Source organism: Panthera tigris, chromosome D1 (assembly GCF_018350195.1).
Source record: "Panthera tigris isolate Pti1 chromosome D1, P.tigris_Pti1_mat1.1, whole genome shotgun sequence".
Lineage (NCBI taxonomy): Eukaryota > Metazoa > Chordata > Mammalia > Carnivora > Felidae > Panthera > Panthera tigris.
The window spans coordinates 65,468,916-65,484,710 of record NC_056669.1 but is presented as its reverse complement, the minus strand read 5'-3'; the positions used below and the strand labels follow the sequence as shown (position 1 = coordinate 65,484,710).

The 15,795-nt window shown below is 41.1% G+C and overlaps 1 pseudogene; it reads left to right on the top strand.

Moving 5' to 3' along the window:
- Positions 1-9,705, top strand: LOC102963005 (annotated as a pseudogene).
- Positions 9,706-15,795: the final 6,090 nt, after the last annotated feature.

Sequence of the window (15,795 nt, the reverse complement as noted above, 5' to 3'; positions counted from 1 at the left end):
ATGAGAGACTGGTCATCAGATAGTAATTCTAACCAGTCTTGTTGGGAAGGGAGGCCTCAGTTCAGACTTGAGCTGGAATTGAGTTCAGAGGCCCACAGGGTAAGGTTCTGGGCCGTGGAAATAACCACATTCCTGTTTGGTCAAAATGCTGCCTGAATGCTACCCTGGACATCAATTTACTTTGGCTATGAATGTGTGGAAAGGCATGGTTATGAACAAAACAGAAGCCTAGGAGGCCTTAGAATACACGGGGAAGGTTCTGAGAAAACAAAGGGCTGCTTGGGGGTGGGAGAGCAGGGGTTGGGATCAACACTAACCCATTTGTTACTGTTGTGGTGAAGCTGGACATTTGGGGGGCAGGTTGCATTCATGTCCTGGTACTTTATAAACTGATTATTATTAGGTTTCATTGATTGCAAGCAACAAAACTTGACTCTGGCTTGAGCAAAAGGATTTTTATCAGCATCTCTGGAGGCTGGAACCCAGAAACACTGGAATAACCTCATAGCAGGATGAAAGGCTACTGCTGATGGAATGAATAAATTACTGTCTTAACCATGTTGTCAGTTGCTCTGCATTCACATTCCAGGAGTCACATGCCCACCATTCAGCCAGGGCACCTGATTACAGTTCACCAGACTAATGCAAAAAGAAGTTGGAATGCAGACAGGGAGGAAAAATGGATTCAAGGTAACTAAAAAGCAGCAAATGGGAAATTTGAAAAGAGCTGCAGTGACTGAAACTTATGAGTAGAAAATGTGGAGGTCATACATACCATGCCATGTCCTTTCCCCTAACAGTGACAGAGACTCTGAAATGAAACCCTAAAACCATCAGGAAGTCCATCTATGATATGCTTTCTTGGCAAGGGACAGAGACAAAAGAGAGACCTGGTTCCGAGGGTGAGGAGAGTGGCAGGCAGAAGACCCTGCCTGGGAACTCACCCAATTTGGAGGTTTTGCTGTTTATGCAATAAGAATATGCAATACAGAACTCTAAAAGTATAAGTCCCCCAGTTTTGCCTCTCTGTCAGTCTTTATCCTAAAATGGCTCCATGCACACATCCAGTTTTTTATGCCAAATAGTAGCCATTCTTTATTCTCTCTTCATCCAAATACAGTTAGTTCATCAGCAAGACTTATTAATTGTACCTCCAAAACTCTTGAATCTAACTTCTTCCATTTTTACTGCTAGCATCCTAGTTAGTCCAAGTCCATCATTACCTTTGTTTGGAAGTACCTCAATAACCTCCTAATTTGTCTGCCTTGTCCCAAGCTTGCTTCCTAAACTCCAGTTTTTACACAGCAGCCAACACAATCTCTTCAAAACTCAAGTTACCTATCAAAATGGTGAACTAGAATAGCCTGCTGGCTTCCTCTCCAAAATCAACCCTAGAGAAACGATGGAAGCAAGAGAGAAGCACAATTCTGAGAAGTCAACAACAAACCATGAGAAAGCCCTGGGGGGAGAATGAAAGCTTTAGTTAGCTCTGTGTCTGTGTGCATGTGCATGTTCACTAATATTAGCAGCTATAGCCATGGTGGAAGACTAGAGGGCAATGAGACAAGGGAGTTTTAAAGTTCTGTTTTTCCCTTCCTGCATTAAATGATAGCTCAGACTTGCCATGTCACCAGAATAACAGGATGGTGCAAAAGCCCTGTTGGGGTGAAGAATTGGTAAATATCACTTCTCTCTCCCTGCTCCTCCATCAAGGACTGGGCAATCATAAACTAAGGAGACTACCTCCTACACTGGGGTTTCTGACCAAGAGTTTATAGGTAACCTGTTGCGAGCCCTTTTGGTTCCACATGTCCTTGGTTCTGCCTGTACAGACCCCCACCACTGTGACTTCCTGCAGAGCCAGCTCCTGGATGAGGAGATGAAACTCAGCAAGAAGCTGGCCATCACCTGACTAATCTCTGCAGGCTTGTTCCCAGACTGGGCTGGGCGAGGATCTCTTCGAAAAGCTCATCCTCCTCATTAGATTTATTTACTCTTCAGCTTCTCTTAACATGGGAGATCCTTGGGCACAGGACCTTTGCTGGTGGGAGGGAAGGTTGATGAGGTCTCAACCAACTGGTATTGCTTGAAGAAATGAAGGGGTAAAGGAACTACAAACCCTCAGGAGGTGGGAGAGCAAGTAGTATGAGTGTGGACAAAGTGTAGTTGGAGGGACAAGATGTGGGGCCAGCATTGTGCAACTTCAGGGAGTGGAAGCTGGGCCTGGAGCTTTTCTATTTACGGTCAAAGCCCAGATCTGAGGCTTCATAAGAAGATCTTGAGCAGAATGGACTTTACAACTCATACTTTGAAAAAAGAGAAGTGCTGTTGAAAAAGCTCTGAACATGAAGTCTGGGAGTTGGGACCATCACAGCAAGGGATCAGTGTCATCAAACTACTCCAGGTTTGTTTGTTTGAAGAAAGGGTTTAATGAATAAATGCATACTTACAAGTTGTGCATTGTATTTTTTTTAATTGACCAGATGTTTTAGCTTAGTTTCATCATTATTAATGGTGGTATGGCAGGGGTGTATTCCAGTAGAACGTGTGATGTTTGGGAGTTGATTTCAAGCAAGTTGATTTTGAGCAAATTCTAGAAATTTTAAACAGAAAAGAGAACCTAATGAAGGGAATTGTAGGTTTTATGAAATTATTGAAACGTTTGGAGGAGCAGGTGTTAGACTGAAAATCAAGGAATGACTCCTAGAAAACTCCAGAACTGGCAGTAATTGTGTTCAGGAATTCACCAAATAGCTATGATTCAGAATTTAGGAGGACAGGATCTAAGCTACTGTATCAACCATTGCTGCTTCTTAGATCCTGGAAGAAAGAGGCTGCTACTTTTGTCGCTGAAATTTTGTCACATCATCCACAAAGCTGGAGATGGACCATTGGCATCTCTACAATCCTTCCTGCCAGTGGAACACTGCCAAAAGCAGCAGGAAAATAGCCTTTGTTTTTCTTTTCCATTCAAATTTCTTGCAAGGGCATCTAATTTGTGAAAACTATTTTGCATGCAGAATTCTAGTTTTTAGAGTTTGTAGCTTTCCAGCCTCTGCAATATAGAAATAATCAGGGCCACCTACATAATTTGCAGGGCTCAGTGCAAAAATGAAAATGCAGAGCCCTTTATTTAAAAAGCAGGAAAAAAAAGTTACCATTAAAGGTAGTAAAATATAAAGATTTTTCTTTTCTTCCAGGGTCTCCTCTTGACTTGGATATGGTGTTTGTCTTTTCTTTCTTACTTTTTTTTTTTTTTTTAAGTAGTCTTTATGCCATGCACGGAGCCCAATGCGGGGCCTGAACTCATAACCCTGAGATCAAGACCCAAGCTGAGATCAAGAGCCAGCCGCTTAACTGACTGAGCCACCCAGGTGTCCCTAGTGTTTTTATTTTCTATTTAATGTTGTTCTAAGTAAAGAAAGATTAAAATTGTAATTTGTTAGCTTGAAATTTACATTTATTTTTACTTTGTGCCATGCCAGCCTTAAATGCAAATATTAAGAGTATTTAACTGCATGTGGAATCTCTGAAATTATACGGTTCTACTTTAAAGCTCATACATGCATATGTATTTAATTCTAGCATGAATAGTAGAAATGCTGCAGAAGGTAACTCAACTGTTTTTATTTCATTTCTGATGTGAGCGCATTCTACCAACAGCTTCTACTTTCAACTTAGTGATGAGTAAAGAAGGACTCAAAGGAGAAGGAACTATGGGTTGCCCTATTTTTCCCTTTCCTTCTATGTCATCATTTTTAGCAAGTGATTGTTACAAGGAAGACACATACATAAAAATGTGATAGCATTCCTCTGTCGTTCGTGTCTTAGAATGCCATTGCCTTCTTTCTGTGTTAGAAACTGGGTGGCTCAGTTGGTTAAACATCTGACTCTTGGTTTCTACTCAGGTCACGATCTCACAGTTCATGAGTTCGAGTCCTGCATTAGGCTCTATGTTGACAGTGCAGAGCCTGCTTGGGATTCTCTCTCTCTCTCTCTCTCTCTCTGCCCCTCCCCTGCTACCTCTCTCTGTCTCTCTTTCAAAATAAATAAATACAGTTAAAATTTTTCTTTAAAGAAGCAAGTTCTGGTTTAAATGGAAAGCATGTCCTGTCAGGACAGTCAGCACCCCTGCTTATGCAGTTGTGGATATAACATGCTAGTTTTTGGGGTTTCTTTAATGTTTATTTCTTTTTGAGAGGGACAGAGACAGAGACAGAGCATGAGCAGGGGAGGGACAGAGAGAGAAGGAGACACAGAATCCGAAGCAAGCTCCAGGATCCGAGCTGTCAGCACAGAGCCCAAAGTGGGGCTCAAACCCACGAACCGCGAGATCATGACCTGAGCCAAAGTCAGAGCTTAACCAACTGAGCCACCCAGGCACCCCATAACATGCTAGTTTTGCTGAGCCCTCAGGTATCACAGGCACACTGGAATTGTCTGCTCATGGAATATTGCAAATGCTGTATGGGAATGAAGCAGCAAGGAAGAGCAGGTGTGCACATTGCCCATATAGCATCTGCTCATGTGCACGCCACTTTGTCCCATCAGACTTCACTTACAAAATACATGTTCAGAGATAAAGTTATTAAGAATTTTAAAACAGCAACAGCAAAGCATTAAACCAAGTTCATGGGCCTTCTGAATACAGAGCCCTGTGCATAGGTGAAATACCCATGAAGCTGGCCCTAGGCATAACAAAAGGAGGTAGGAATGGATGTTGACTGTGAACCACTTTCTACTTTTGTGAAGCCCGGTTATGCTTACTGTGTCCTGCTGTTTACTGGCACCACTTTGGGCAATGTAGAAAAAAAGCAGTCCCTCTGTTAGACCTTACTGATTTTGAGTGAACTAGAAAAAGGTGCCCTTTCTTAAGATACTTTACTGCCATCTGTTGGAAAACTGTCATAACTTTATAAATTAATGGTGACTACAATGAATGGTGTCTCTTGGGCAATGCTCGATCTGTAAAAATGTGAGTGGCAGCCCTGCCTGTTACCTTCAGGGTCCCTGGGCACCAGAGGCATACACGCTGACAACTCATGACCTGAGCTTGGCAACTTCAGTGGGCAGCGGGCAGGGGTTGAGGTGGCAGACCTACAGGTGGCCCAGGCATACCTCTGAATTCCAGCCTCAGAAGCATTCGGTTGAGAATCAAGACCAGTTGTTCCTCTTTTTATATTGTCCCGCCCCTTGGCAGCCCATGAAGATTGTCACGGTGGGGGCTTTTGTCCAGTTCCAACATCTGACAAAGCCTAGTGGATGGAAATAGTATTTTTTATCTAGAGCAAGACTATACATGCGAAAATAAAATGTAAAAAAATTTCCTTTTTTTTTTTTGGCTTTTGGCTGGAATTACATTAACTCTTTGTGATCCACATATCTTGTGCTAATGAAAAAATCTTAACATCAGATAAATGTACCTTTGTTTATAAAAAATAGGAAAACTGACTATAAATGCAATTTGTTCAGAGATCTTTCTAATTATAGGGCCCTTGGGGTGGGAAAGCAATAAAAGGACTCCCAAAGATGCAGTTGTTGGAAACCCTGCTCATGCATAGGCCCTTCTTCAGAGATGTGGGTAAGCCAAAGACTTGAGGGAGCAATGGGTCTGCCTGAGGTCACAACATCTGAGTAAACTGCAGAGTTAGGATTCTGACTTGGGCATCAGAATCAAGTGGCTCCTGAGCCTGGCACCTTTTCAATCCCCAAGAGTGGAAGAGTGGGCATCTGCTTCTTTCTTCCTCCTCCTCTTCTTCCTCCTGAAATTTCATGAACCTTTATTCAGACTCAGAAAGAACCCAAACCATTTCATTAACATTTGCCAAAAGATTACTGGATATTGTGACTGCATTGCATTTAATAACAGTGGCTAAGAATTCTTTTGTAAGCTCCATACTTACTAGTGAACCAATGATATCTCTTCTTTGTCCACAGAATACATTAAACTGTACTCTTAAAAGTGGAGCATCTCCTTATGCATGGGTAAAGACAAAGTGTTCTCCAAATACGGTCTAGGACATATTGTTCTGAACTTTGGAAATACAGTTCATTTTGTGATTACAGTTAATTTTTTTTTTAAGTTTATTTGGGGGCAGGGCACAGAGAGAGGACAAGAGAGAGAATCCCAATCAGGCTCCACACTGGCAGCGCAGAGCCTGACACAGGGTCAAACTCATGAACCGAACTGTGAGATCGTGACCTGAGCCCAAGTTGGATGCTTAACTGACTGAGCCACCCAGACGCCCCTTGATGTGCTGTTTTAATTCTGTCAATATTATTACTGTAAATTTAATCATATCAATAATTAAATACCATTAGTTTTCTCTATAGTAATTCTGGTATCATTTTTCTATCACACTAAAAGCAGATTGATATAACTTGGAAAACTGATAGTATAACTGTATGTTTTTGTTTACAGTCAGCTGGGAAAAAAGTTCTAAAATATTCAATTATCAATTCTATATGTGTTTTCCCATTTTTTATTAAGGTATCATTTACATATAGTTAAATTAACCCTTTTTAGTGTATGGTTTCATGAGATATGACAAATAGAAACAATTATGTAACCTCCATCACAATCAAGTTGTATTACAATTCCATCATCCCCAAAGAAATTTTTGAGAGTTCAGCCACAGTTAAATATATCTTCCTTTTGGGATCTTGTCCAAGGGCCTTTCACTTCCCTCACTAGACCATCTGGCCTTTCCCAGGAAGTTCTTAGCCCTCAAGTTGATGGGAATAGCGAGGCCACTGTGTTCACAGTCCAAGGGAGAGGGCTGGCAACAGCACGTATAAGGCCATGTACCCAGACTCTCAAAAGAGTCCTCAACCTAGGAGGATTGAGGGGAGGAGTAGACCACTAGTGAGTCACTCCTGGGTTTGTCAAGAGGCAAAGGTACCCTATACTTACCTGTTTTTGCCACTCTGCCCTGCCTTAACCTCCTCAGGTACACACAACACACAGTTATTTACATGTGCACATACACAAAAATATCTCTAATATACATAAATACATACATATACATGATCAACCCTATGCACAAATGTTCACTGACATATAAACTCAGACATGTACATAGACATGCACATGCATGTGCTGATGAACGACTTCTGGGAAAGTTGCAACATGTGTGGACATTATCTGCAATTTGCTCTTCCTGTTGCTCAACTTCATACTTCCCCATGCCAGAAGACATCAGATGCTGCTTGATTCTGACTCTTCCTTGGGGCTTCTCTCTTGCTATAGGTTATGGTAGCTAAAGGGTGATTTCTAATTTTCAACCAATTCAGGGAGTTTGTGTCATTGAGAGACAGAACGAGCCTGATGCTCATTATGAATGAGATATTGGGGGCTGGTGGGACAATAGGGCATGGGAAAGTAAAGCCTGTGTGACTTCTTTTGTAGACGTGGATCACTGTGCAGAAGCAGCTGGCTGCCAGAGATGGCTGTGAGGGTATCAGTCTATATCTAGCTGAATTTGTGTCTCTAGTCTTAAGAAAGCCCATATTGTAAAGCTTACATTTCTCTGGATCATCAATAGGATGGTGCACATGGTGAATTTTGCACATGGTGAACTCTTCACTGAGCATTGGAGAACATTTTGAGCACCTGTGGGTTCATCAGCTGATCTTTCTTGAATACTCCTCAGCTGTGAGCTGGGGAATGGGCAGGTTCTACTTGGGTGGAGTCAAGTTAATTCCGGTCTTGCTAGAGGAAGTGCCCCTGCTAGTATAGGCCATGGACTATTTCTGGAAGGATAAACAAAGCATTGTGAACATTGATTGTTTTGGGGGAAGGACACTGAGTAGCTGGTATCAAGGCCCTGTGTGGTGAGACGGGGAGGGCTCTGGGAGTTCTCAGTGGAAGACCCTTAGAAGAGGCAGGGCATGAGCTCAGCCCTGAATGGGGTCAATAAGTGAAGGAGGACAATTAATCTGGTATTAGCTTAGAATCCAACATTGGCCCTACCTCCTTTTCAGAGGTTCTACATAGAACCAAGGCAAGAATGTATAGATGAAAAGGTTAGGGAGGTTGTCCCATCCTCCTTGCCTATCTAGTATGTCAGGCCAGCAGAGGGTCCTCATATTTGCCTGGCACAGTGTCCCACAACTTGCTTTTCCCTTTGGGCCCAGGACAGGCCTAGCTTAGAAGGAGAAGGTGGGGATGCCCCTGTTCCCTGAGTTTTTTGTGGACAAAGACCATTGACCCAGTGATTTTTGGACCCACATAGCTTTTCCTTTTGGAATTACAAGTCTGAGTTGGAGCAGCAGGGCCCCGTTCTAAAGCCTGAACTGCTAGGGGTGTTATCAGGGAGGGTCAGGGAGAAGGTTTTATACATGTTTGCTGACACAAATCAGAGAAAATGAGGTGGGAAAGGAGGTGCAGGGCAGGAGCTATAAACATGTGGTTCACTTTGGACTTTCCAAATTCTGAGGGGGGATGGGTAATGGACACTTTGGTCCCAAGGAGGGTGGCCGCTTGGAAAATAGTGAACAGTAAGGCTTGACTAGAGATATAGATGGTGTGAAGGGAGATTCTTGGAAGAATAATAGGATGGGTGGGTTGAGCCTGGATCAAAGAGAGCCTTAACGGTCACACTAGAAAGAGTTAGTATCCTACTAGCAATTTAGCATGACCAGAGTTACATGGATGGCACATTAATCTTGTGTGAGTAGGAGAGACCGGAGAAAGGGGATGGCATTTTAAAAGTTTTAATATTATTTATTTTTGAAGAGATGATACATTAAAATGGCTTAAAACTCAAAAAGTACAAAACAATATAAGATGAAACGTTTCCCTTCTATTTCTTATCCCAGCCATTCAGTTTCCTTCCCTAGGAGTAACCAACTTTAATAATGTCTTATTTTTCCAAAAATAGTATTATGTGCATACAAGAAAGAAAGTACATAGTTCTTTTATTTTCTCTTTTTTACACAGACACTAACATATTATACACCCTTCTTTTTCTTACATGTTTCATCTCATTTAATTAATGCAGCAAACATGTAAGCCAGTAATATCTCTATTTTACAGATGAGGCAATCGAGGCATAGAGGGGTTAAAAAATTTACCTAAAATTACAGATTTTATAAATGGTAAAGTTGAGATTTGAACCTGGAGAGTCTGATTTCAGAGACCCATATTATTATAGGAATATATTATAATATCAATATTTATTGCACCAAAAATCCTAGCGGTAAAATTTATAAATCAGGAAACTGATCCCTTTCACATCAACTAAGAAGTGCTATCTTAGCATAAGTGTCTGTAAGGTAATTTTCAATTATTGACAGAATTTTCAGTTCTAGTAAGAGCTGTCTTTCGTCTGTCTCACCTAGAGCCTTCTGGTCGCAGACCTCCTCCAAGAAGTTTCCTGTCCATAGCAGAGGCTCTTCAGGTTTTCGTCGGTCATTAGGTTCACAGTCTCAGTCCATTTGAGGAGGAACATTGGTATTATAGCAGCAGCATTTACTAAGGAACTTGATCCTGTACAGAAACTTTTCACCGATAGGATTAGAGAATACAGAACTAAGCACAGGCATCTGGAGGACGTGTTGATATTGGCCCAGAGTACCAGCAAGAGCCGGAGAGGGAGTTTTTCAAAACTTAACCAAATGTATGGTAAAGCAGACATGAATACGTTCCCTAACTTCACATTTGAAGATCCCAAATCTGAAGCCATCGAAAAACTCCAGTCCTGAAGAAATAATGTAAAATTTATTTGGTAATTTGTCCTGGATTAGTTGCACAACTGGTCGGAAGTATCAGAATAAATATGTATTTCTCAACTGTCAAAAAGAAATAAAAAGCTGTCTTTCAATACATGAGTTTATTTTCTCTACATTAAAAAAAAAATTCTCTGATGGGGCGCCTGGGTGGCTCAGTCGGTTAAGCATCCAACTTCGGCTCAGGTCATGATCTTGGTGGTTCAGGGGTTTGAGCCCCCCCATTGGGCTCTGTGCTGACAGCTTAGGGCCTGGAGCCTGCTTTGGATTCTATGTCTCCCACTCTCCCTGCCCTTACCCTGCTCATACTCTGTCTCTCTTTCTCTCTCAAAAATAAACGCAAGTGTGTAAGGGTCAGAGAGAGAGGGGAGACACAGAATCTGAAGCAGGCCCCAGGCTCCGAGCTGTCAGCACAGAGCCCGACACAGGGCTCAAACCCATGAGCTGCGAGATCATGACCTGAGCTGAAGTCAGATGCTCAACTGACTGAGCCACCCAGGCACACTTACTTTTTCATTTTTAAAAACTAGTGTCCAGGAAGTAAGTTCAGAACAACTAACTAAATAAAGATGAGTTACCTTGAAATTCCATTATTTTTCCAAATGTGGGATTTTTCTCAATTTAAAAATTTGTGGCAAAATAAATGTACGTAACATAAAATTTACCATATTAATAATGTTTAAGTGTACAGTTCAGTGGTATTAAGTACATTTATAATGTGTAACCATCACCACCGTCCATGTCTAAAACTCTTTTCATCTTGCAAAATGGGAACTCTATACCCATTCAATAATGACTTCTCACTCATTCTTCTCTCCCCTGGCAACCACCATTCTACTTTCAAGTCCCTAGGATTTTGACTAGTCTAGGTAACTCAAGTAAGTGGAATCATATAGTATTTGTCTTTTTGTGACAGGCTTATTTCATCTAGTGTAATGTCCTCAAAGTTCATCCATGTTGTAGCATGTGTCTTCTTTTCCTTCTTTTTAAGGCTGAAAAATATTCCATTGTGTATATATACTACATTTCAGCTATCCATTCATTCATGGATGGACATTTGGGTTGCTTTCACATTTTAGCTATTATACACACTGTTTTGCACTTGCTTTTTACATTAACAGTGTATCTTGGATATTTTTCCACATCAGTACACAATGTGTCTCCTTTTTTTATCTTTCCTTCTTTTTATTTTTTTGTTTTAGAAAATACTTCAATTTTTTGCACAAACTGTAGTTTCTTTGACTTGTCCCGTATAGCTGGATATTTGGATTGTTACACATTGGTTTTGTTTTTGTTGCTACATACTATGATATATATATTTACTTATCTCTCTATCTAAATATGATCCATCATATATATGATCCAAGATACACCAATGACCTCATTCCATCCTTCAAAGCAGGGTTTGGCTCTGCTGTTGGGCTGATCTGTTGTGATCATATCCTCCTTCCCCTTTACTTTGCTATTGCTTTTTCAGGCTACAGGCTCACAAGGTACAGCCCTGCTGTTCCTACATTCCTTCAGGGCAGAGCCAACATTCAAGGGAGTAATAAAAAGGCAAATAATTTGGTGTCCCTTCAAACTGTTTTTTTTTTTTTTTGCAGGAATTCTCTTTTTTTAAAATTTTTTACTTTTAGAAAATTTTTTAAAGTATTTTTTTATTTTTTAATTACATCCAAATTAGTTAGCATATAGTGAAACAATGATTTCAGGAGTAGATTCCTTAATTCCCCTTACCCATTTAGCCCGTCCCCCCTCCCACAACCCCTCCAGTAACCCTCAGTTTGTTCTCCATATTTATGAGTCTCTTCTGTTTTGTCCCCCTCCCTGTTTTTATAGTATTTTTATTTCCCTTCCCTATGTTCATCTGTTTTGTCTCTTAAAGTCCTCATATGAGTGAAATCATATGATTTTTGTCTTTCTCTAATTTCACTTAGCATAATACCCTCCAGTTCCATCCACGTAGTTGCAAATGGCAAGATTTCCTTCTTTTTGATTGCCGAGTAGTACTCCATTGTGCATATATATATATATATATATATATATGCCACATCTTCTTTAACCAATATCCATCTATCTTTCCATACTTTGGCTATTGTTGATAGTGCTGCTATAAACATGCGGGTACATGTGTTCCTTCGAAACAGCACACCTGTATCCCTTGGATAAATGCCTAGTAGTGCAATTGCTGGGTCGTAGGGTAGTTCTGTTTTTAGTTTTTTGAGGAACCTCCATACTGTTCTCCAGAGTGGCTGCACCAGCTTGCATTCCCACCCTTCAAACTAGTTTAAAATACTTGTTGAGGTGTGCCTGGCTAGTTCAGTCAGTAGAGCATGTGACTCTTGATTTTGGGGTCATGAGTTCAAGCCCCATATTGGGCACAGAACTTACCTAAAAAAAAATAAATTATTAAATAGATATATATCAAGCAAAAAGAACTGATTTATTAATAAAAATGGTATATTCGGGGCGCCTGGGTGGCTCAGTTGGTTAAGTGTCCGACTTTGGCTCAGGTCATGATCTCACGGTCCGTGAGTTCGAGCCCCGCGTCGGGCTCTGTGCTGACAGCTCAGAGCCTGGAGCCTGTTTCAGATTCTGTGTCTCCCTCTCTCTCTGACCCTCCCCCGTTCATGCTGTCTCTCCCTGTCTCAAAAATAAATAAACATTAAAAAAATAAATAAATAAAATAAAAAAAATAAAAATAAAAATGGTATATTTTTTATATTAAAATGAGGGATTTATTACATTCATTGTATATATCATTGTGTTTTATTCAATGTGAATTTGTTTTTATTTCCCAGTTTTTCCACTATTGATATCATTATCTAGCAACATTCATTAAAAGTAGAGGTAACTTATAAAGTTCCAAAGTATTTTTGAAATATGCTTAGTAATTTTTTGGATTTCATATAACCAGAATGTTTCACACTTTCAGTAGCTTGTTCTTTTTTCAGTTTCCTTTTATAATTTTCTGAGCCAGACAATTTTAAAGGGATTATAAGTTAGAAAGCATTGGGCTATGCTTTAATCATTATTTTCTGTAACTAAGAGAACTTTCTAATGTGTGTGTGGAGAGAGAGAGAGAGAGAGAGAAATCAAGAATGAGTGTAAGGTTTTTGCATGAGCTGAAAGAATGGGGTTTCCATTTGCTTATATGGGGAAAGAGTGTGGAAGGGGCAGCATCATGGAGACAAATCAGAAATACAATTTGGAATATGAAATGCCTTTTAGACCTCCAAACTGAGATGTTAAGAAGTCAGTTAGATATACAAATCTTGAGTTCAGGGACAAGTTCTAGGCAGAGTTAATATACATAAAGTGCTTAAAACAGTGCCTTGGAGATATATATAAAGTTTATTTATTTGGAGAGAACGCGAATGGGGGAGAGGGGCAGAGGGAGAGAGAGAATCACAAGCAGTCTCCATGCTCAGTGCAGAGCCCAACAAGGGGCTCGATCCCACAACCCTGGGATCATGACCTGAGTAGAAATCAGGAGTCAGATACTCAACTGACTGAGCCACCCAGGTGCCCCTCAATCTTTTATATTATGGATAGTGCTTTCTGTAACTTGTTTACAAAGTCCCTACCCAGAGGTTAGAAATGTATTTGTTAATATTATCTTTAGAAGATTTAAACTTTTGTTCATGACATTTATAACTTCTTAATACATCTCAAGTTGATTTTTGTTCTGGAGCCTTTCCTCTACATGCTTGATTCAGAGATCTAGGCTCCACATCTGTTTCACCTTTCCTTAGAACCTCAGAATTCTTCTAGCTGGTGAAAAGCCTACAAGAGAGACTGAAGCCTCATTTACTTCTTAAATACACTGACCCAGCAGTGACACACATAAATTCCTGCACATATTCCATTGGTAAGAACTAGTCACATGGCCACATCTAGATGCAAGGGGACTGCGAAATGTTGCCATGAGCAGACAGTTGTTTCCTAGGGACAATGCCACACACTGTGTTAAGGGGAAACATGATTTTTTGAGCTACAAGGTAACTCCACAACTTTTACCATCTTCTACCGCTCTTCCCACCCCAACCCTTCCCAGCCACCTTAGGCTTCTTATAGCTCCTTGAACACTCCAGGCACACTTCTGCCTCCTGCCCTTTCCTGGAATTACCTTCCCTTACATGTTCACTTGCTCTCTCTAATGTCCTTCATTATGAAATGGGTGCCCTGGAATGCTACTTATTAAGAATGTATTATGTCCCAGATATCTGAAATTCCTTTTTTTCATTGATTTTTAAAAATTAATTTAATAATCTTCAAATCAATCTTGTGAACAAGGTTAAGAATGATTATTCTTACTCCAGAGAGGTTAATTGATGTGCCTCAGTTCACACAGCTAGTAAAAGCAGGAGTGGGGATTTAAACACTAAATCTAAAGAACATCCAGCTTTGTTTTCTCTCTGACTCTCAATAGAAGCAATCACTCTGCCAAACATATTTCCTATTGGGAAGGAGATCACTTTACAATTGAGTATTCTGGGCCTCTGAGCAGTTACATTTCCCAAGGCAAATTAATACAGTTGGGGTTTTGTTTCGAATTTGTGTTTTATGAGTTGACTTGGTGTGAGAGATCTCCCAGCACCTGATTGTCTTGGATGCATTGGATAAAAAGTCTCTGGACTAGAGAGAGCACGCAAGCTGGGAAGGGGCAGAGAGAGAGGGAGACACAGAATCTGAAGCAGGCTCCAGGCTCTGAACTGTCAGCACAGAGCTTGACGCGGGGCTCAAACTGACCAACTCACCAACTCCTAACCAACTGAACCATCCAGGAGCCCCAAAAGTCTCTGGACTTTTAAACTGAGGACATTTAAGCTTTTTTTCAAGTCTCTTTTTCCATATCGCCCTCAGTAATCATTTTAAGATGTCAGTCAGATCTTGTCATTCTTCAGCTTAAATTCCTCTAAGTTACCATTCCTCACACACACTTCACAGAGTAAATTCTCTAGCCTGGCATTTGAAGACTTTCCTGCTCTGTCCCTCTTCTCTTTCCCTGGTTTCATCCCCCTTTAATTCTCCATTTCCCATTAAAATGAATTACTTGCTGTTGCCTGAATGTACCATTTTAATCTGTCACTCCCTGTTGTTGCCCATGCTTCCTGAAACATCTTCTTTCTCTCCCTTTTTACCTGAGAAGTTCCTTTTGATCCTCTGGAACTCAGGTCACATTATACCTCCTTCTGGAAACCTTCCCTGACCATCTCCCAACCTGGGGAGATGCCCAGATGCCTTGTAATTATTTAGCTCCCTAATCCCCCTCTACTGTCTGTGTCTCCAACATACAGGATGGGGGAGGATTATTCATATCATCCTGAATAAACTTTGTGAAGCTACTTTCTCCTCCCCACTTTTTGTCCCCTCAGTTCAGCCAGGTTACATACAGGGAGGGGCAGGTGCTATGGTTCCCAGTGATGTTGGTTGTGACCTCCAGGCCACCCTCCCCAAGGCAACCAATGCTTGAGAGAAGTACCCAGGAGAGAACCCAGGAGAGAGCCCAGGGTTAGTCCTTGGGGAAACCAGCTGCCTTCCAGAGTTCTTAGTAGCAGCCTGCCAGATCAAACCTTTTGCTGGATTAATAATAATTTATAATAATTATGGAGTGCTTTTTATGTTCCAGGCACTATTATGACCATTTTACCTGTTTGCACATTTATCTTATGTAATCTTCACAAAAACATGATGGCTGGCACCTGGAGAGTGCCCAAGGTCACATAGTAAATGACAAAGTCAGGATTCAAATCTGAGCATTCTGTTTCTAGAGCCCATGGTGGTAACCAAGATACTATATTACCTTCCTGGCTTCTGATCTCTAGTTTCCTGCCTACCTTCTACGGGAACCAAATCAGAGGGTCCCAAGACAAGGAGCAAGAAGCAAGTTTCTCTCCTCCTCATCCCCCACTTTTTCTCAGGAGGACCAGCTCAGAGATGGATCTGAGATTTCTCATAAGTAGAAAGGGAGCTCCTAAGTGGCTGGGGCCTCTGGAGGCCCTAGGAGAGAGATGAGGACAGCCTGGTGCATGGGAAAAGGCCTGGATGAGGTGGTGGGTGAGG